Genomic DNA, 22,176 nt, shown 5'->3' with positions numbered 1-22,176 from the left:
AGCTTCCAGGCCAATACAAGATTTACTTCCCTGTGTTCTATAATATAAACATGAAGTGTCTTTAGTAATAGGGTCTTTTCAAGCTCTGGACCATCACCCAGAACATCAGCATTATCCTCTGAAATTGGAGGGTATATGAAACCTCATTGGCTATTTCCAAGGAGTAAATTCATTCATGGCATTGGGTTTTTTATTTATTAGGTTGTATTGTTAAATAAAGGTACTGCTGGCTTATAAACTAATGAACATTGCTGGTATTATTTGTAGCACTGGAATTTGATGTATCATTATATTTAAGCATGAAATATTGGATATATAGTATTTAAATGTCAACATCATATTAGTGCAAAAGGCGTCTAATAAAAAGTTTTCACAATAGTAAAACTGAAAATCTGACAAACTCATATATTTTAACAAAGTTTTAAATCTAAATAGAAGACAGTAAATTGTCTTTTGAAGTTCTCACCAATTATCTGAAGAAGCAATTTATTTACTGTGTGTATGCATGTGTGCATGTGTGTTTTTCTATGTTGGTGTGAGTGTGCATATTGGAATGACAGGGAAGAAATATGTTTCTTTTGGTTAAAATAGGGAAAAGAGTCCTTAGTGATGAAGACAAATCCTATTTAAAAAATTAGATAGGATCCTTTTGTGACCAAATAATTCATAACATAATTTTCTATATAACTTCAACTTAGCCAAAAAACAGACCTTTGTAAAATTCTCATTTTGAACAGCTATGTTTCTGATTGAAGTTTCTGATTGGAACATGATCTACATAGATGGCTTTACACTTTTTAAGGCAAGAAAACTTTCTTCGCTTATTTCAAAATATGTCATTACAACTGATATAAAAACAGTTCAAGCCCTGAAGCATGAAATTTGATTGCTAACCCATCTACTTTCATTGCTCCCTACACAGTATCATGATAATGTGTCTTCGAATTTTAGGGAGAGATTTACTTCTACTACAGATTAAAAACCAGTCATTCCCTCCAGAACCACAGTTGCCATGATCCTTTTAGATTAGCAGGAACTTTGTTAAATAGAGTTTTATGTGGATGCATCTGGATACTAACTTGTTTATGCATTTGGAAACCAGGAACACCACAATTAGACTTTCTGGCACATGTAAAACCCCACCAACTCCAAAGCAGTTTACAGAGATGTGTGGCAACCAAAAAAACACTTATGAGTATCATATTACACAACATAAATGGACCCATTGTATTATGGTCACACCAGTAAGTCTACTTCAGGCTCAACCTCAGAAACCGGCCTGAAAACACAAGTCTGAGTGAACATGCTTTGAAGCCGGTCTGCTAGCATGCTCAACTTCTGCACCAGCAAGGCATTTTAAATGTAAGAATAAAAGTTCTTGTTAATAGTGGACTAGAAGTGAAGTCACAGTGACCCAGAACTTATAAAAGAAGGGGTCAATACAGACATCGAGAAAGTAATAAAGGCTAGACATCTTAGCTACTGGATAGAAACAACATGATTTTTTTAATCACTCACTTTACAAAGAAATATTTAATAAGCAATGGCATACTAAATACAGAAAAATGTATTAAGAATTTTAAGTGAAATATACATTGAAATATTGATCTTATTATGGCTCTAGGAAACAAATCTATATGCAAGATTGCTATAACCACTCAAGAAATAAATACTTAGAAAATTAGTTAACTAGATGATTGTCAATTTATAATTTTAAATTGTAAGAAATATTTCAGCTTAAAAAATACACCTTTCTTATCTTGGTGAGTCTAAAAATCTGAATGTAAATCAATATCTATCACATCTCATCATTATCAACTTAAAACATCTATCTAGACCTAAAAATGCATTAACCTCTATAAAGCCAAGCTTAATTGCAGAACTAAACTCTCTGGCTTCAACTGCACCAGAGACTGCCAAATACGAATAGCCAAAACACTATGAATGTAACATATATATAATTCCTGATTGTTTCATGGTTCTTCTTGCTGTAGGTAATTTATTGCATATATGTTTAATAATATAAATGCATATGTAAAAAATTTTAAGAAAACATAACAAATTAGAAAAGGAAAAGTTTAGGGACAGGTATGATAAAAATTATAAAATATCTTTATTTAGAAAAAGATAAACATTGTTCAGCAAGTTAAAACAAATCTGAATAAATACAAAGTCATAGCATTAATCTGAATTGAAAAGTTCAGAACATTCTCCACAGTTGAGTGGAGAGTGGGAAATGACTTTCTCACCTACTCTGGTGCCTCACATTTGACCATGTCCCCTGGAGGGGGAGACCTGGTGGCACTCAGAGGAAGGACAGCAGGTTACCAAGAAGAGACTTGATACCCTATGAGCATATACAGGGGGAGGTAGTCCCCCTCAGAAACAGTCGTAAGGGAGGGGAATAATGGGAAATGGGGGGGAGGGAAGAATGTGAGGATATAAGAGATGGGATAAACATTGAGATGTAACAAGAATAAATTAATAAAGAAAAAAAAAAGAAAAAAAAAGATGAAGTTGAGGAATTGATTCAATAATCTACTTTTTGTTCTATCAATCTTATATATTTCTATATTCCTCCTTCTTTCTTTTCAACCCCTGTCTCCAAACCTAAGAATGAAAGAAAAGGAAAACAGAGTGATACATTCTCAAAGTTTCTACTGGAACATCCTACTAAAACCTGTTTATATTATTCAACCACTTTAGTAGCTTAAAGTCACAAAGTCTCCCATATTCCTTCGACAAAGTAGGATAAGCCCTCCCATAACAATAGCCCTCTTCCTGATAACAACTACTAACTTAGTTACTTTTCTATTGGTATGATAATACACAATGACCAAGGCAATTTATAAAAGTGAGAGTTTATTGAGGTTTACAGTTTTAGAGAGTGAGTCTATGATCACCGTGTACCATGCAGGCAGACAGGTGTGGTCCTTGTGCAGTACCTGAGAGCTTAAGGCTTAATTCCCATGTAAAGGCCAAGAAGAAGAGAGACTGAGTCTGTGTGGGTGTTTAAAACATTAGAATCCATTCCTAGCGACATGGCTCATCCAATAACACCATGCCTCCTACTCCTTCCCAAGCAGTTCTTCCAACTTGGAATCAAGCATTAAAAAGTAGGTACATGTGAGAGAAATCCACAATCAAACCACCACAGGTAAGGAATATTAAAGCATATAAAATCTTCAAATATTCAGTATAAAAACATAATTTTCTCGTTTTCTGACTTATTGTGTTAGTGTCATAGCCACAATCCTGGAAGAGAGAGAGAGAGAAGTATGTAAACCGTAATGTAGGAAAAATAAGAATACTTTAAAAATTCCTGCCGCTATTTTGAAATTCTGACTCTTTAGTATTCTATAACAATATTATTCTAATATTATGCTCTAAGAAAAGAAAAGAATACTTAAGGGTGGGACTTCTACAAGAGAACAATGGAGTAGATGTACCTTTCTCTTTTCTCACCCTACATATCTAAAATCTGAGCATTTATTAAAACCCAGATAGGAAAACTTGTGAAGATGAACAATTCATAATGTAAGAGTCAACATGCCATGAAACTCCCCTCTTCTTTGTTTTTAAACTTGCGTGTACTATAGCATTCTTGGAGAAACAGGAGACCTAGAAATGTGAGTATTTGCCTTAAAAAATCCTGCAACCTCCCCGACTGGAACCCATTTCTCCTCTTTTCCTTCTGAAAAGAACAGGCCTCCAAGGATATTCACCAAAAATAGCATATCAATTTGCAACAAGACAAGTCACCTCCCCTCTTATTAAGGCTCAAAGAAGCAACCAAGTAAGAAGAAAAGTGTCCCAAATGCAGACAAAAGGGACATGGGCCTGACTAGGGTAAGAAGAGGGAAGAGAAATTGCTATCAAGATGTACTATATGAAAGAATAATAAATTAAAAATGAATAGATTTTAATAGTAGTGGTCCTATAGGTAGTATGGCTGACTGGAAACTTCTTGCTTATGACCTAGTCATAGTCAGAATGAGAAATAATGGACTCTATCTCAAAAATCAAAAGTTTTAGAAATTCCTAAAGATAATAATAGAACAGCTGAAATGTTCATTAACCTTTCTCCCATATTCTTGCTCCCATATTCGAAAAAATGGATTCACACAAACAAAAATTCTACATTTTGGAATAAAAAGGCCTATCCTGACAAGCTATGATGTTTTAAGAAAATAAATATTTTCCCACATAAATACTACAAAATAACCTCTGTAAATACTACAATAACATCATGTCTACCAGCAAAGGGTCAAATGGGAGTTTCCACTTTCACTCATAGGAGAAGAAGCGAGTCACATTGTTTTTATAGTGATACCAGAGAAAATAAAAATGGTAGTCAAAGTATTCCTTATTATTATGTGTAACACCCTCATCCTCTACACTGTGTTTGGTATATGATGTATGGATTATAAACTTCTGAACCCATCCAGAAGTAGTGAGCTATTTTTTGTTATTCTCCCAGTTCAGTTTCTGAGTAGGTGTAGTGGAGGGCCAGGACTTTCATCATCACGTGTGCATGAGTGTATCCATGCTTCAATCTTGCTATGTATATGGTGGCCACATTGAGAAAGTCACTAAATTATACTTGGCTAAAATAGCTTAGGCATACTAATAGCGGCATTATGTAAACTGTGGGATTGATCTTCAAAAGTAAGGATATTTTTTCTTAAAGGCAACTATCCACAGTGACCAGAGTAGCTAGAGTCAGATCCTGGCTTCCAGGGCCTTACAAAGCTAGAATTGACCACCAATCCCAGGAAGTAAGATGAACTGATGTCTTCAAAAGCAATGAACGTTTATTCAATGTGACCACATTTAGAAGAGGCGCGAGAGTAGAGGGAAGAGATACGCATAACCAAGCAGTCCTTATCAAGTTGTATTTTCTATTATCATTGCCCTATCAGCATTACGTCATTTGGTTTCTTCCGAAGATGTTTAAAAAATTGTCATAACTGTGGTTAATGTCTTTCGATGAGACAAGTGATTTCTATGACTAGTACCAGAGCTTTAATTTTGCCCTCTTTATTTTATCATGAGAGCTTTGGAAAAAATATATTTTTTAGGAACTATTATTTCAGTACTTTAATAGTCAAAGGGAAAGACATTCATACCTAGAATAGCTTTTTTTCCCTCCAAGATCACTTACCAACAGAAGTCAAATAGCAGACTGACTTCTGGATACAGCATGACAGCATGCTTCTCAGATGATGACTGTTACATCATCTAGATAGGATTCAAAGTTTCACAGTAACTGACTTTATCTTCATAATTTTCTACTGAGCACTAGTTACATGAATTACCAGTCATTCCACAAATATTTGAGAAAATAGAGTCAACAGAAAATAATTCTGAGCTAAATCCTTTACAGCATTTGATAAGAAGGGTTCAATGATAACCATCATAAATGGTTTAGTTTACATAGAAGGAAATAGAGAAAACTTCAACAAAATAAAAAGAAAATTTGAATTATATGAACCTGTAACACTGAAAAAATGCATAAATTAAAAATTACAACTTAACTGCCCCCTAGAAAATAAGCTCTATAGCAGAACTAGGAACTTATAGTCCACATTAAATATAACACATAGCAGAAAAGGTCAATGGATAGCTGCAACTTACGTGTCATCAATGAACTTATGGTAAAACAATAAGACAGAAATCCTACAACATAAATGAGATCTGTATTCAGATTATTTGTTTTCCTGTTGTAGTATTAAAATACCCCGACAAAATCAAGTTAAATCAGAAAAGATTTATCACGCCTCATAATTCATGATGACAGGGAATTCATGTTGGCAGGAGTTTAAGACAACTGGTCACATGACAACACAGTCGGCAAGCAGGGAGTGAGAAATGATGATGGCTCCCTTTGTCCTCTTTATTTAGTCTGGAATCTCAGCTTTTGGAATGGTATAACCTATTATGCAGCCTGGAAGACCCACCTGGAGTAGCCTAGATCATACCTCCCAGCCATGCGCAGAAACTACCTTCTAGGTGGTACTAGAGCCTGCCTACTTGACAATCAGTATTCAGCATTTCGGGATCGCAAGCAAAACACAAGACAGTGAATTTCCTTTGTATCTCTTGTTCTTTAATTAACATGTGCAAGGTAAAGAAAAACAATAAGCATATATGAATCTTCTAAAATTTATGAAAATAAAACATTTAAAACAATTGTGCTTTTAAACTGAGGATGACAAAGGAAGTTAAGAGAGTCCTTATTACATAAACTGCTAAGTGATGAGAATAATAGGCTCTGGTAAGTGCTGAATATATAATGCAATAACTAAAGCTACTTCTATAAAAGCTATTCAGAAATACATGTTAAAACACTATCAGTAATTCATAAAAAAATTATAAAATGCAATGACTAAGACCACATGAAGGTAAAAAATGATGAAACAATGAAATAAAAATGGAAGGAATAAAAAGCAAACACATACCACAGGAGATTTTATTCTGTGTCCTAAAGTAATATACTACAAATTTACAGGAGTTGAATCCTGTGGAAATGTTCTTTTACCAGAACAGATTCAAACTATAAATCAGTAACAGAAAGCTTACCTGAAATTCCTCAAACACCCGAAAAGACACTTGTAAATAATCCACGAGCAAAGATGTAGTCTCCATGGAAATAAAAAAGGCATTATATTGAATGAAAATGAAAATGTAACATATCAAAATTTGTGCAGTAGGTAAAATAATGCCCTTGTGAAAATGTATAGCATTAAATGCTTACTTTAGAAAACACTTAAGAACAATATTCTAAATTTGTATTTCAATAAACTGGAAATATAATAATAAGAATAATCCCAAAGCATGCAAATGGGATAACAAAGGGAAGGTAGTTGTAATATCTGTGAAACTAAAAGAGTTAAATGTAGGTAAAAGCAATAAGCATAAGATAAAATCCTTAATTGTTAATCTTTAAAATGTTCAAAATGATTGGAAAATTTCTTGGGTTAGAAATAAAGAGAAGAAATCGTTAACACCACAAATAAAATGTGGGCATTACTAAAGATCTGTAAGGCATAAAAAGTTAATCAAAGGGCTTTTAAGTATTCACATACCTTTAATTTTACAAACTAGAATAAATGGAAAATTCTGAGAAATAGAAGAACTTAATGCACCTGATATGGAAGCAGTAGGTTATTATGGGCACAACTGATCATCAGAGGCAAGGCTTCCCTTAAATTATTTCTGTTGGCATTTTATCAGACAATACTGAGGTACTGCCTTAGTAGTAGCCAGAAAAAGAGAATAATGGAGAACATTATTATATTCTGCTTTAAGGATACAGTAGAGGATGACCGTGTCATGATTACTTATAGAATTATAATTGCAGTAGTGGTTATACCACCCTGTACATGTGGTTGATTGACACAGAACCATATGCATGTCTCATAAAGGCACTGTGTTTCAACCAGAATTCTGTATTTCTCTGAATAATCTAAAAACAAAGGTAAAGACATTCTCTATGAAATTTGATTTCAATGATTAACAACAGCGTAAGCTGAAGGCGGCAATTTTCAACAAGTTCAATTGCTTTTTATATTGGATAATTGCAGTAATAATCTACATATACTAACTTTGAATAATACTAAAATATAAAACTTATCATGAGCCATTAATACATTTTATTTTATTTGTATATATTCATTATCCAAGGGAAGCATTTTCAGTCAAATCAGCAATGAGACAGGGAAGTCCACTTTCTTTTATTGAGATAGAAATGGAAGGCATGAAAATAGGAAGTGAAAGCATCAAATTAGCGCTATTTGCACATGAAATATTTATTATATATAGTATTTCTATACAACAAAAAAATCTAAAACTGATGCTTATTTACAGTAAACCTGAAGAAATTTATTTTACTAGTTATAATACTTGATGTCTTTTACACAATATAACTCTTAGAAGTCATCACATGCAGTATTTATGTGCATTTATTCACATATGTTTCTTTGCATTTTACAGAAGTATGCAATTGCAAATCCAAGAATTTCTAGATTTCCATCTTAAAATATACTTTAAATATGTACTAATTGAAAATCCTTAGCACAGAGTTTTAAAAGATGTCCTTAAATATCCATGAAAACAAGCTACAAAAGAAGTCTTTAGAACTTGTGTTCTGAAACGCCTGAATTCAGAGAAGAAAAAGCATCTTGATATTCAATTAAAGAATGCTTCTAACAATTATTTTGAAGTAAATATTTTGTCTCATAATGAATTAACATCAATATCAGAACATAAAACATTTAGTTGAAAGGAGAATGCAAAAAATAATTAACATATTTAAAAAGAAATTCTATCCAAAATCTACATTATATTTAGAAGTCACTATGTCACTATTTTCTTCTATTTGCAACACTATTTTTGCTATAATGAAAAAGGAATTTCCTAAGACTCAGGAAGTAAACTAAACATGCTAAGCTCTGGAAGCTTATGAAACTTACAAGATTCGCAATACCTTTCCAAGCAATATAAACAGTTATAATTGGCGGAAAGAGGAAACTGAGTGGGATTTGCTCAGAGATCTGCATGGGTGCAGATTTCTTGTCATCCTCCCTATTCTAGGCATTTATGGGACGCAGCTGCTTTTCAGTCACTCATCCTTCAGTAAGAAACTTTCACCATGTGTGGTAAAAGATCTAAACTCACTTCCTGGTTGGAAAATCCACCAAAACCTACCAGTCCTTGAGCCCTAAATCCCAGCTATCTCAGATCTTGCTTCAAACTCCCTCCGATCTCCACGCTGGACATCTCCACCCTGGAAAACTCCTCCCCCAAAGAAACGTTATTTAATCCTGTCTCCAACTCAGTTCCCTGTTGCGTCTCACCTGAGCAGGGACTGTCACACTCTTGTGTCTTTCCCAATAAATCTCTTGTGTGAAGTTTGTTGTACAGTGTGACTTTGTCATCTTCCTGGGCTCCCAAATATCAAGATCCCTTTCTCTTCTGAGTTGAAACACTTCTGTGGGGGGGGGGGGAAATCTTTGCGCCCAGAGCTGCAACACTTCCATTGGTGAAACCTTTTCTCTAAGAACTACATTTCAGTTATGGAAACCTTCTCCCTAAGAGCTGTACCACTTATACACATATACAACAGTAAGTAACTCTAAAGAACCCACATGCTCAAAAAGCAAGACGTTTTACTGAAAATGGTTTCTTCTTTAACACAGCACATCTGGCCTCAGTGTTTGCTCCCCCTACTCCTCCCCACTTTCCCACCGTGACTCCTCATTCCTTCCGTTTCCCTTCAGAAAAGAGCAGAATCCAGAAGAGAACAAGCAAACACAACAAATAAAATACAATAAGGCCCTAACCAGAGACTGGATATCCCAGAAAGCAAGGGTAGAACCAAACCAACTGGAAAAAAGGGGGAAACATCAATGAAATAATTCCTAATGATAGTCTACTATAATCACAGATCAGTGCCTTGCCCACTCATCAACAAAGAGTTTTCTTCTGGAAGCAGATAGGCACCCACAGCAGACATTGTGCTGAGAGATAGCCTAAATTGAAGGCATCCGTGACGTGCCTTCCTTTGGAGATGGGTAACCCTGCAGAAGACAGGGTGGTAAGATTATAGACATCAGAGGGGTGGAGGATACTAAGAGAACATGGCCCTACGGTATCAACTATGCAGGGCTTACAAGGGCTCTCAGAGACTGAAACAGCAAACTCGGGACCTGCATGGGTCTGTACCAGGTCCTCTGTGTATACGTTATGGCTGTTAGATTGGTATATTTGTGGCATAATAACATGAGAGGGTGTGTTTCTCTGGCTTTTGTACCTGCTCTTGGGACTTTTTCCCTCTCCTATTAGGTTTCCTTGCCCAGCTTGTTTGCTAAAATTTATTAATAATCAGACTGATGAATCTCTGAATGACATCAGACAGTTCATTCCTAAGAGAAACTGCAGAAGATATAATTTAGCCATGTTTCTGATAGGCAAATCATAATTCACATTAGATTAATTTTCCATAAATAAGGTAGAAAGATAGAAAGTGAAAGAGAGTGCAGGCTAGTGCATGTCCTCCATAAGGAGAGAAGCATTCAAGGGCAGTGAGAAGTAATATAATCAGTCAAGGAAAAAGTACAGGGATGCTACTCAAATATTTGCATTAACAGATGTGAAAATATCAAGGACAGAGGAAAATGGTAAAATTATGTTAAAATGCTGATAATGATGTTCCTCTAATGTAACAGAACACTACATTGGTAACCTTAGTTTCCTTGTACTGTAGAATTTAACCGGTTAACTCCAATGAAAAAATATTTCTGCAGCTTAACGTTTATCAGTGAGTGACAAAGGAATTCTAGTGTTGTGAATTAGCACCTAAACTATGAAATACATTCATAAGGGATTTTTGTAACCTATTTCATTTTGAGTAAGTTTACTCTTCATATTTGTTATTTACATAAATGTATATTTGTTTGATGTATCATTTAAAATGGGTTTACATACATTTATTTTCTCTATTTTATGGATGTTATTGAACTGGAGATAGGCCTCACTGATTAATTGAAAACAAGAAAATGATGAGAAAAAACAATCAAGGCTAAGATCTTTCCAGCCATTGTTCAAGTTGAGCATTCTGTGTTTAACTCTGGCAATACATCTAATCAGCAGAATTTTGTCTTTAGATAATGGTAGATAACTCCAGAGACTGGCTTCTGCTGATGGTTTTCCAATGTGACCATACTGCAGCTCAGTATTGGAAATTAATAAGAGTTTTATGAAAAACACATTACCTGCATCCTTTGCCCAAATTGTGTCTATCTGAGATTGCTTCTCTTCTGAATTATATATTTTTTTGTTTCTATGCTAGAAGTGTATGTTTCCAAATGTTTTCTTTTATAGTAACAGTACAAAATTTTTCATTTTAATTCATAGCAGATGGCAGCAGTATTTCACAGCCAACTTGAAAACAAATGATCACCCTGTAAATGATTGTTCATTTTTACTTACAAATTGAAAAGGATAGTTATAAATACTGATTTTTATATCAATAGAAAATTATATTGGTTTTAATACTGCTGTGATGGCTAATCTTGGTTATCACCTTGATTGCACCTGAAGTGAACTAATATCCAAGCAGCAGGACACAGCTGAGAGATATTTTTATGACTGGATTAGTTGATATGGGACAATCCATCATGGATCTGGGATATAGCTCCTGGTAGAATCTTATACCTAAGGATATGGAAGAAGTAAGAATTTTCTTTTGGCCTGCTTATTCCCACTGTCAATGGCAACTTCTTTGCCTCTGTTGGTGAGGCATTCTTTAATTGATATTAGAACCCACTTATTCAGAATTTCAAACTAGACCTTTGGCATTCCAGCAACAGATTGGGACTACTGTGTCATTCAGTCTCCTGGACTGAACAACGACTGTATTCTTGGTTTTTACATTGTGAAACAGTAATTGGTGGACTAGAACTTCATAGTCTATAAATCAGTCTAAAATAATCCCATATTTTATTTCTTGTTCTGTTTCCTTTTTTTTTTTAACATTTACCGTACTTTATTGAAACAAAAATAAAATATTTTCCATTTTTTTTTTACAATGAGCTTATTGTTAATGATTGTGAAATTGTATTTTGTATGTAAGCAACCACCAGGGAAAATAAATTTAATGTAATAATAACCTTAGCTTTCAGGTTAAAATGAGAATTTTTGTTTATATGGACATAGTTAAAGTGACTACACATAAAATAACTTTTGGCCTGTAGCTATTTTGTCAGCATTTTCTATGCTATTAACTTACATATAATACTTTTTTTTCGAATTTTGAACTTTAGATTTATATTTGTAACTGTCTGAATCTAGGTGTATGTAGACAGTTCATATTTTACCCAAATCTTTCAGTGTACCCATTTCAGTAAAGAACAGCTTTTCCTTCCGTAGACTAAGCCCAAATATTCAAATCAATTGTTGTTTCCTGTCATTGTTTCATCTTGCCTCATCAGCCCTAGGATGATTATGGACCCAGAACAAATATAATTTTAGTTCTTTTTTAAAAATATATTTTATTAATTTATTCATATTACATCTCAGTTGTTATCCCATCCCTTGTATCTTCCCATCCCTCCCTCCCTCCCATTTTCCCCTTACTCTCTTCCCCTATAACTGTGACTGAGGGGGACTTCCTCCCCCTGTATATGCTCATAGGGTATCAAGTCTCTTCTTAGTTTCTTTAGCTCAAAAGTTCTTAACCTTTGGGCCATGATTTCTTTGGAGCTTTGGAGGGTCAAACAACTATTGACAAGTAGTGGCGTATCAGATACTTATCTTACAATTCGTAAGAACAGCAAACTTACAGTTTTGAAGTAGCAATGAGAATAACTTTATGGATGGAGGTCACCATAACATGAGGAAATGTATTAAAGGGTGGCAGCATTAGGAAGATTAAGAGCCACTGCCTTAGAAAAACACTGACTAATAGAATGTGCTTTAGATAGTAATAATTTATAGGTTTATAGAAGAACTAAAATTTTGTATAAATATGCTTTAAAATGAAATACAATGAACCTACTTATCCTAAAGTTGGATGTTCTCTCCCACTCTTCCCCACATGCCTTCTGTGTGTAACATTGCCTCCTACTTCAAGAGGAAGCATTAAAATAGAACCTATGACGAATAAATAAATAAATAAATAAATAAAATAAAATGATTATTAATACTTTCCATGCTGTGGTAGTCATATTCCTTACATTTGAGTATTCATGAAGTTAATCTAAATGCACTGACTTGTTTTTAACATTGGAATAGGGCCAATGAAAAAGGATGTTATTTCTTCAGATTAGACCTTTTGAGAATGTGGTGTTGTTTTTTTTCATTTACAATTGTCCATGTGGTATTAGAATACTTAGCAAAAGTCTTACTGCATACACTAGCTAACACACTGAAGAGCATCTACAGAGAAAGAGCATAGAAATCACATTATGGGATGGGTTTGAAGATAGCTGCTGCTTTCAACACCTTGACTACAGATAAAGAGACATTAAAGGCCGGGGAACAAGTCTGTGAAACAAAGCACTTGTGGTATTTCAAGCTACTCAGATTAATAATCAATTAATTAAGCAGGATTAAATGAGAAACATAAATAGGTGAGCCTAGAGTATTTAAAGTATATGTAAACAGTGTTGCTGGCTCACCAAATTTCTCCAGAATTCTCCAAATTCAATGTGTCATTAAATCAGATTGCTACTAATGTAAGCAGTCATTTAAAAAATAATGTATATTCTGTTTCTGAAACATACGTTGAATGATCTACTATGACTGGATTTATCTACATTTACTTATTCTTTAGTCAGTTTTGTTTGCTTTGTTTTCTTGGCTTGGGGGTTGTGCAGGAGAAACAGTAAAAAAGCTCTAGAACACATGGAATATGGACCACTGGTTAGTATACCTATAATGGGTGTGCTCAGCAAGACATGACTTAGAGAACTATGCGTTCTGGGGACTTGATGCTGTTATGGAGTTGTTTGTTGACGTTGTTGTCCTTATAATCCCCTTAATATATAAATTGTGTAAGTACTATAAAAAGGACTTTCAGCCACTCACTGGGCACTATCATTCAAACTCACAATAACAATGCTTTATTTCTTTCAGGCATAGCTGCTGAAGCAGATTAATGATTCAACCACAACCCTTGAAAAGAACCTACAGGTGTAAATTGCTAACAATGGCCCTTAGAAAGAATTTGGAAATATAAATTGTTCAACAAGGTTAGGGAAAGATGTTTTGCTAGTGGCTCTGAAGTAGAAAGTCTTACTGAAAAATAGATTGCTTAGCCAAGTTAGGTAAAGATGTTTTTGCTATTGGTTCTGATGCAGAAAATCTTAAGGAACAATTTGAAATTAAGAAAAAGTACACTCTTACTAATAAAGCTATGGTCTTTTTGAGGTTGGTGAGCAAGACAATATGCAAAATAGCACTAGCTGACTTGTCTCACTGAAGCTAAATGTCCAGGTGTCTAATTTCTTGTATTTATTTTTGCCCTCAGCTTCCTGATATGATTTAATAAAATTATTAATGAGTAGATGAGCCCATTTTGCATTTAAAGTAGAAATGTCTTGTTATTTTTATATAGAAGTTTAGATTTGTGATTATTTTAAATTTACTTTTTAAGTTAACTTTTAATGTTAATTGATTCTTTCATTGTAACTGCAAATTGCAGCCTGCCAGTAAAGAAAAGCTGGCAGAGAAATCACCTTGCTTGCTTATTCTCTGTTAATATATAAAAGTTGCTTAGTTACAAATATATATGGGTTCTTGGAAATAACTTGTTTTTCATGTTTGTTTCTCATCCACAATATGTAAAAAGTTTGATCATATGGAGGTATTGAGAAACATGTTTTCTTATATATACTCATTGTAATCATTCTCTTAAAGAAAAGAGAATGTAAATCATTATCTATCATATCTCATCATTATCAACTTAAAGCATTTATCTAGACCCAAAAACATCTTAAGCCCTAAACAACTAAGCTTACCTGTAAAACTAAAGTATCTAGTCTTCAACCACATAAGAGATTTGGGAAGGAATAAAATTGATTAGCTGAGTATACCGGGAGTGCAGGTTAGCAGTTTCCCAAAAGAGAAGATGACAGAGACAGGTTGCTACCTGAATAGTCACCCAAAACTCTCTTATAATATTGGAGCATCTTCTTCAGCCTTCTGGCCAAAAATATCTGATAGACATATTTGTGTGGCAGGAACTATTGAGGACTTGCTTACTGTGCATTGGCAGAGTTTGACCATCAACTCTGCTTGTATCCAAGCTGGCCTTTTTTTTTTTTAACACATTTTTATTGAAAAATAAAATAATTCATATAACATCTCATTTTCTATCCCATCCCATACATCCTCCCATTCCTCCCTCCCTCCCACTTTCACCCCAATCCCCCTTCTCGATGACTGTGACCAAGGGGGACCTCCTCCCCCTGAATATGGTGCTAGGGTATCAAGTCTCTTCTTGGTAGTCCACTATTCCTTCCTCCAAGTGCCATTGGGCCTCCCCAACAGAGGGACATGAAGCTGGCACTTTTTTAAGCAGAATTCTGTCTTGGTAGAATTTTAGATGCACCAAGATAGGAAAGACATTTTCTTCAAGGCTGTCAATACAAATAGCGAGAACACTAAGAATGTAACATTTATATAATTCCTGATTGTGTCATGGTTCTTCTTGTTATAGGTAGGTTTATTGTATATATGTGTAATAATATAAATGTATAAGTAGAAATTAAAAATGCTTAATAAAAAAGTAAAATAGAATGTAACCACATTGTGAGTTTTGTACTGCTTGAAAGATCTTGCTGGGGTATATAAGCTGTGGGAGGTATAAGAAAGTGTTGGAATCTCGTTCCATCCACCAAAGTATATATGCATATGTACAATAGCTGGTTGGGTTGGAACCTACACTTTAGAATTAGTTCCATCCACCAAGATGTGTATGTTTGTTTGTATGTATGTATGTATGTATGTATGTATGTATGTACGTATGTATGTATGTAAGAGAAACAAAGAAGAAGAAGCTTGTATAAACCTACCTCCTGGAATCTGTCCTACTTCTTCATCAAGTGTAAGGGTGTATGTGCATGTGTGTGTTGTTTCTCGCTCCTTTTACTTTAATTTTAGAGGCTTGTCACCATCAGTGGAAGCCATTGCAAGTCACAATCAGTTGTGTCCCGGAAGGTTGCCCTCAGAGAAAGTCTGCGAGGTCCCCACCCAGCTGCAGGATCTATGCCCTTGCCTCAGTTTCCCCAGTTCATATCAAAGCTGGACCTTGATAATTTTTACTTTGTTATGTACATAAACTTCTGTATTTATTCTTTTATAAAACTATCCTCTCTTTCATTATGTTATCCTTGATAATTCTGTGTGAAAAGAACATATTTACTCTTCATGTGTGCAGTGTTAGCTTTGTTCTATCAGTCTTTCCCAATGGAAGCCCATGACATAAAGCAACGAGAAAGCCAATACTGTCTAAAGTGAGCATTTTCAGAGTAAAGCAAGTGTGGCCATATTTTGATCTTGGATTTCAGACTGCTATGAAAGCATGAAAAAAAGTTGTGTTGTTTAAGGAACTCAGCGTTTCATATTTATACATCAAGTGTAACAGAATATATATATATATATGTATATATATATGCAATTTTAAGCACCATAGCCATAAAATGTGCACTAATATTGATTAACAAACATTAATATTTCTATTTACAACTTGATTTTTTCTAATTTTTGAGCTTTTAAATATTTTATTTCAAATTTGTCATGCCACTATCATCAGATACAACACAAGTAAATATGCCTAATAAAGCATGATATCTAAATTTTTATATTGGTTTTCAAATGATATCCTTCTCTTAACTTTTTAATTGAATTAAATCTTGCTTATTTTGTTTCGGTATTTCTATCCTGATTAATAATTTTATTTTCTTTTGAAATCTACTTTTGCTGAAGAATAATCTATACCATATGCTAAGAGTTTTCATGTTAAAATATTATCATTAATTTTAACTATTTTCTTAAGTTTTAGCTACTAATCTTACTCTTTTATTAAGAGTATTTTTCTGGCCATTTTTAATATTTTTTTATGATTTGAAATTCTACAGTTGGTCCTTCTGTCACATGGTATTTTAAATCAAAGACTTAAAAACAAAGCAAGGATGATAGGTAAACTGCAACTTAGTGTAGACATGGTGACTGTACTAATAGCTGACTATTATTTGTGTCAAATGAGAAGTTGGGAATCTAATTATTTTTAGCTCTAAAGAATAATGCCAGAATGGTGTACCTGCCTAATATTGGCAGATATATATTAAGAAATTTGAAATAGTTTTCTTTGGATGTAGAAAAGTGCAGACTAGCTTTCATGATTATCAATATTAAAACATCATTTCAAAAGAGACTGTGTATATAAATCTAATTTTTCTAGGGATTATTTCCCCGCAACAATATTCTAGATTCTCAAATAATCTCATTGCCAAAAGGCTTTTAAAACTCACTCCTAATTTTGGTAGATATTTCACTAGATAGCTTTTCTTGGTTAAAGACTATACACAAAGTTTAAAAAAAAAAAAAAAAAAAAAAAAGAAATAACAAAACGATTTTGTAATTTATATGAGCTTCTTATTTGAAGAAAATGGCTTTTTTAATTTTAGAAACAATTTATTTCACTAAAAAACTGTATTTGCAAACTGTTGGAGAATTTGATACTAATGATACAGTTGATGAATGCAAATTGGATTCTGAAGTAATTATACTTTCCAGTCCAATAATCATAAACAGCTCTAACATCTTCTCCCATGGTCTGGATCAAAGTGAGCCATATTTAAGTCAACTATTTAGGAAAAGCATGCATAAAGAGTACATGTAAAGGAAAATAAAGCTGAGATTTTAATTATGAAGCCAAGACAGCTCATTTTCCCTGTGTAACATGTTCAGCTGTTCAGGACATTTTCAAAGATATTCCTGGACTTCTCCTTGATTTTCCGTCTTCGCTCCTTAGAACATTATTATGAAGTTGCTACCTGAGTTTATGGACAAGCACCCCAATGCTATCAACTTCCTGTAATTATACTATTGTTAGAAATTTCCCACGAGAGAACTCCAGTAATTATTTCAATAACTTCTTTAGGGTAAATAAAGTGGGACATGTTGACAAATCATGAGCAGAGCCCATTTAAACTTTTTACTCTGGCTTCCCCCAATTTCGAAAATAGTCGATCCTCTGCCTCATTGGATATTACCCTATAAGACTTCTATAGCTTCATATTGATTGGCCTGTCAAACCAGTATCACAAGGGACTTTCTAGCCAGTCTAATGATTAAAAGTTTTCTGCCTTGCTCTAATTTGTACATGTATATAATTTCAAAAATGACTTAGTCATTACCCTAACCATGCCTGCTTGTAATGAAAACTACCCACACAATTTTCCACTGAAAATTACAAACTTTAATTAGATTGAATTAAAATCTACATCATTTACTTCGTGTGCAATTACAGATGCATTTCAACATATGAATGATGCTTTTGCTTGGCTTTAAACATATGCATATTTGTGTCCATTTTAACTTTTTTATACCTTAAAGAATATATAAAATGTACAGTGGCATTCCCAATGGAAATTCAACATTCTGTTCAATGTGATTGGGTGCAAATTCATACATTTAGAAGTGAAACTGATGTCCGTGTTTCAGTAGTTGTTAATGTTATTTTGACGCAAAACATACAGATGGAGACTAATTTAAATTTTCTTTTGCATTTATCTCAGGGCTACTTGTTCATAAATCTCCATGATGTTTGAGAGGCAATGCTGGCATCTGGAGAATACGAAATTATTTTTTTCTTTAGTTCAAGGCACCAAATCTAAGACGTCTTGCGTACCAGTGCTTGGTAAGATCTCACTCAGTGTGCTCCATCCTTGGTCTGCTTTTTTTTTTTTTTTAATTATTTATTCTGGTTTCATTATTATTTTTTAATTTGTTCACTTTACATCCCTACTGTAGCCGTTTCTCTCATCACCTCCCAGTCCTACCCTCCCTCCTTCATACCTTTCCTCGCTTCCCTAGTCCTCAGAAAAGAGGAACCTTCCTCCCGTAACATGTGACCTCAGCCTATCAGTCTCATCTGGACTTCCTGAATCCTCTTCCTCAGTTGCCAGCAAGGCTGCCCCAGCAAGGGGAAGTGATCCATGAGTGGGCACCAGAGTCTCTTCAGAAGTGGTCCTTACAAACCATATTATGGGATCCACAAGGACACTGTACTGCCTATCCACTAAATCTGAGCAGAGGGTGTAGGTCCTCACCATGTGTGATCCTTGGTTGGTGCATCCATCTCTGCCATACCCCCCTCTGCTGCCTAGATGTGTTGGCTTCTGACCCCTCCATGGACTTCTGCCTTCATACTCTTCTGTCAGACACCTTGCTCTCCACTCTGAAGTTTGTCTGTTGAGTCTCAACATCTGTTGATCACCTGCTGGGTGGAGTCTGTCAGAGAATCTCTATGCTAGGCTTCTGTCCTGCTCCTTTTCTTCAACTGCTCTGGTTTCTATTTTATTTGCCCTTCTGAACGAGAATTAAGCATTCTCCCTAGGGTCTTCCTTATTATTTAGCTGCTTTACATCTGCATATCATCCTGTGTGGATATCCTATATCATGTGGCTAATATCTACTTATAAGTGAGTATATACCGTGTGTGTCTGTCTGGGTCTGAGTTACCGCACTCAGGATGATTGTTTCTATTTCCATCCATTTACCTGCAAATTTCAATATGTCATTATTTTTAATAGCTGAGTAGTATTCTACTTGCATATGTGAACTCAAAACAGTTATGACAATATGCACTAGATCTGCTCAGTCTCAGATGAGATAAATCAGCAAGAAAATTGGTGTCAGCACAAAGGACCACCGCTAGCTCAGTAGCTATTGACAACTGAGTGCGGCTGGTCAGGGGACACTCATCCTTTAAAGATGTGATCCAGGTTGACCACACTCTACTGGAAGACCATACAGTCAAGCATTTAAGGTCTGAAAAATTTGTACTAATATGTTTAAAAAATTAGAGCAAGTAGAGTTTTTGTTTGTTTGTTTGTATAGAGAAGTGAAGTGGGGGTCTGGTGAGTTTGCAGAGCAGAATGGATATGATCAAGTATTTTATAATTTTTTTTAAAACTGTGGGAATAATCTCTTATTTTCTGTGTGAAAACATAACTTGTCAATGAAAAGTTGATGGCCAATAAGCTGAGGCAGGTTTAGAAGGCAGGACTTCTGTCAAGGAGAGAGTCAGAAGAGATACAATTCACCACCAAGACACAAAGGATTGAGGGCATTTGAAGTGGAGAAGAGATAACCAGCAACTTAGTTAAACTTAGATCAGTACAAAAGTGGTAAGAGGTTAGTCAGTTAGTCAGATAACAAGCCAGAGCTTAAGGCCTAGGCTTCTTAATAAATAATAATCTTCAGAGTCAATTTTTGAGAACAGGGGTGTGCATGGAAAAGCCCAAGACTACAAAAAAAGGGGGAGGGGAGAAACAGACAAAAACAAAAACAAAACAGCTAATGAAAAATAAAAAAATAATATACTAGACAAGTAAGTTAAATTATGTCATCTTAACTTTTCTAAGCTCTTTTGAGAAGTGGGCATTTGATCTGTTTCTTAGCAAAACATATTTTACATCTATACCATTGTATTAATATCTTCTATTCAGAGACAAACTACATATATATTTTTACTTTTTACATTACTATTTTAATAAATTTATTCTTTTCTTTCAATAATGTTTATATTCTATAAAATGTAATCATGTTACTCATTAAAAATAAACAATTCAAATATACTTTTGCATACACCTTTCACCTTATTCTCTTTAGACACTTTCTTTATCTTCCAAACATCTTCATATCTAATTCCTGTCAATTAACATTATCATTAGTAACGCCATGCAGAAGTAATCATTTATAGATGCATATAAATGTGCTCCACTTTCACTTTATTAGAAATTTCACATAAATGTAGCTGTAGTTTTTATTTACACTTTTTTTTTAGTTTGTTTTTAAAATATTTGTGTAAATTTATTTCATATGTGCTCTGCCTTAAGGTATTGTCAGTGCAAATGCATGTGTGTGATGACCATGGAAGAGAAGAGGATGCCATCAAATCCCTTCAGACATGAATTATGGGCTGTTGTGAGCAGCCACGTGGGTGATGCAAGTCAAGTCTAGTTTGTCTGTAAAAGCATCAACAGCTACTCATTGCTGGGGTGTATCTTCAACTCTTTCTCTGCTTTTTGTTTTATTTTTTTTATAAATATTACATTAAAGAGAACCATACATGTTTTTAGAAGAGTGGACAGTTAAAAATTATGCATCGGAGCAAATATACAGTCTGTTCTTCACATTCCCCATTTTGTTTGCTATGGTTTGGCTTATTATGAATAGGCATTCACATCTAGTTTTTATGCACACATATATTTCATTAAGGTGGAGCATATTTTTCTTAAATCAGTGGTTCTCAACCTTCTTACTGTGGTGATGCTTTCATACAGCTATGGTGACTCACAACTGTAAAATTGTTTTGTTTCTGCATAACTGTAATTGTGAAACTGTTACACATCATAATGTAAATATCTGATATGCAGGATATCTGATAAGCAATCCCAAAAGGAGTTATGACCCGCAGGTTGAGAACTGCTGTCTTAAACAAAAATGACCTGTTCATGTGATAAGAGTACCTTGATTTAAGCAAACACATACAAATATGCAATCCAGAAAGTTGTTGTTTTAACTATCAGAGTAGTTTGTTTTTAAGTTTCTTGCCTATTTTCCATCCCCAGTGTAGCTTTCCTGCCTCCTCTCTGATACTTGGCAAAGTATCATCCTCATTGATATTGTGAATGAAGAGCACATTGCATCGTGCTTTCCCTGGCCCCACTACCTACAACTCTTGTGCATCCTTTTTAAGTAGATGTTCCTCTATTTGTCTATTAATTTGTTTGTCTAATTATGCATTGAGTTGTTTACCTTATCACCAGTTAGTGACAATTCCTTATCTTTTCTATAAGAACTTAATATAATTTGCATTCTGAAATTATTCTCATCTTCCTGAGTGTATCATATGATGATTATGCATTTTAAATATTGGGAAATGTGACTCATCATGCTTTTCTTCTTATGGTTTTAAGTTTGATCTTCATGAAGAATTTTCTGACTCCAAACTAGAAGAATTTCCTAGAGAAGTCTTACAATTTGGGTTATGGCAGTTTTGGTTGTGATTTATTTTGCTGGCCACATTTTACATGAAGTGTCTGGTAAGAGCAAGACTTCTGCTTTTATTCTTGCATTGTGAACCAACTGTCCTAGGAATACCTGATGGAAAATGTAGCATCTCCATTGAAATTCTTTCCACTACTTAGGAAAAATTATTTGTCTACTATATTTGTTACCTTGGCCAACCATTAACTGAGCTGGTTATCTCAATGCGTATCCTGATCCTAATGTTGCAGTCCTGTTTGCTATTGACTGCCAACATTTTATTCTTTGCAAATCCAGGACAATGGTGGAGAATATTTTAAATTTATGTATCCATTTGCTAAGTTAGCAATACTAAATGTCTCAATACAAAACAAGCTGTGCATGGAAATTTCC

This window comes from Acomys russatus, chromosome 21, assembly GCF_903995435.1.
Source record: "Acomys russatus chromosome 21, mAcoRus1.1, whole genome shotgun sequence".
NCBI lineage: Eukaryota > Metazoa > Chordata > Mammalia > Rodentia > Muridae > Acomys > Acomys russatus.
This window is presented reverse-complemented; position numbering follows the sequence as displayed.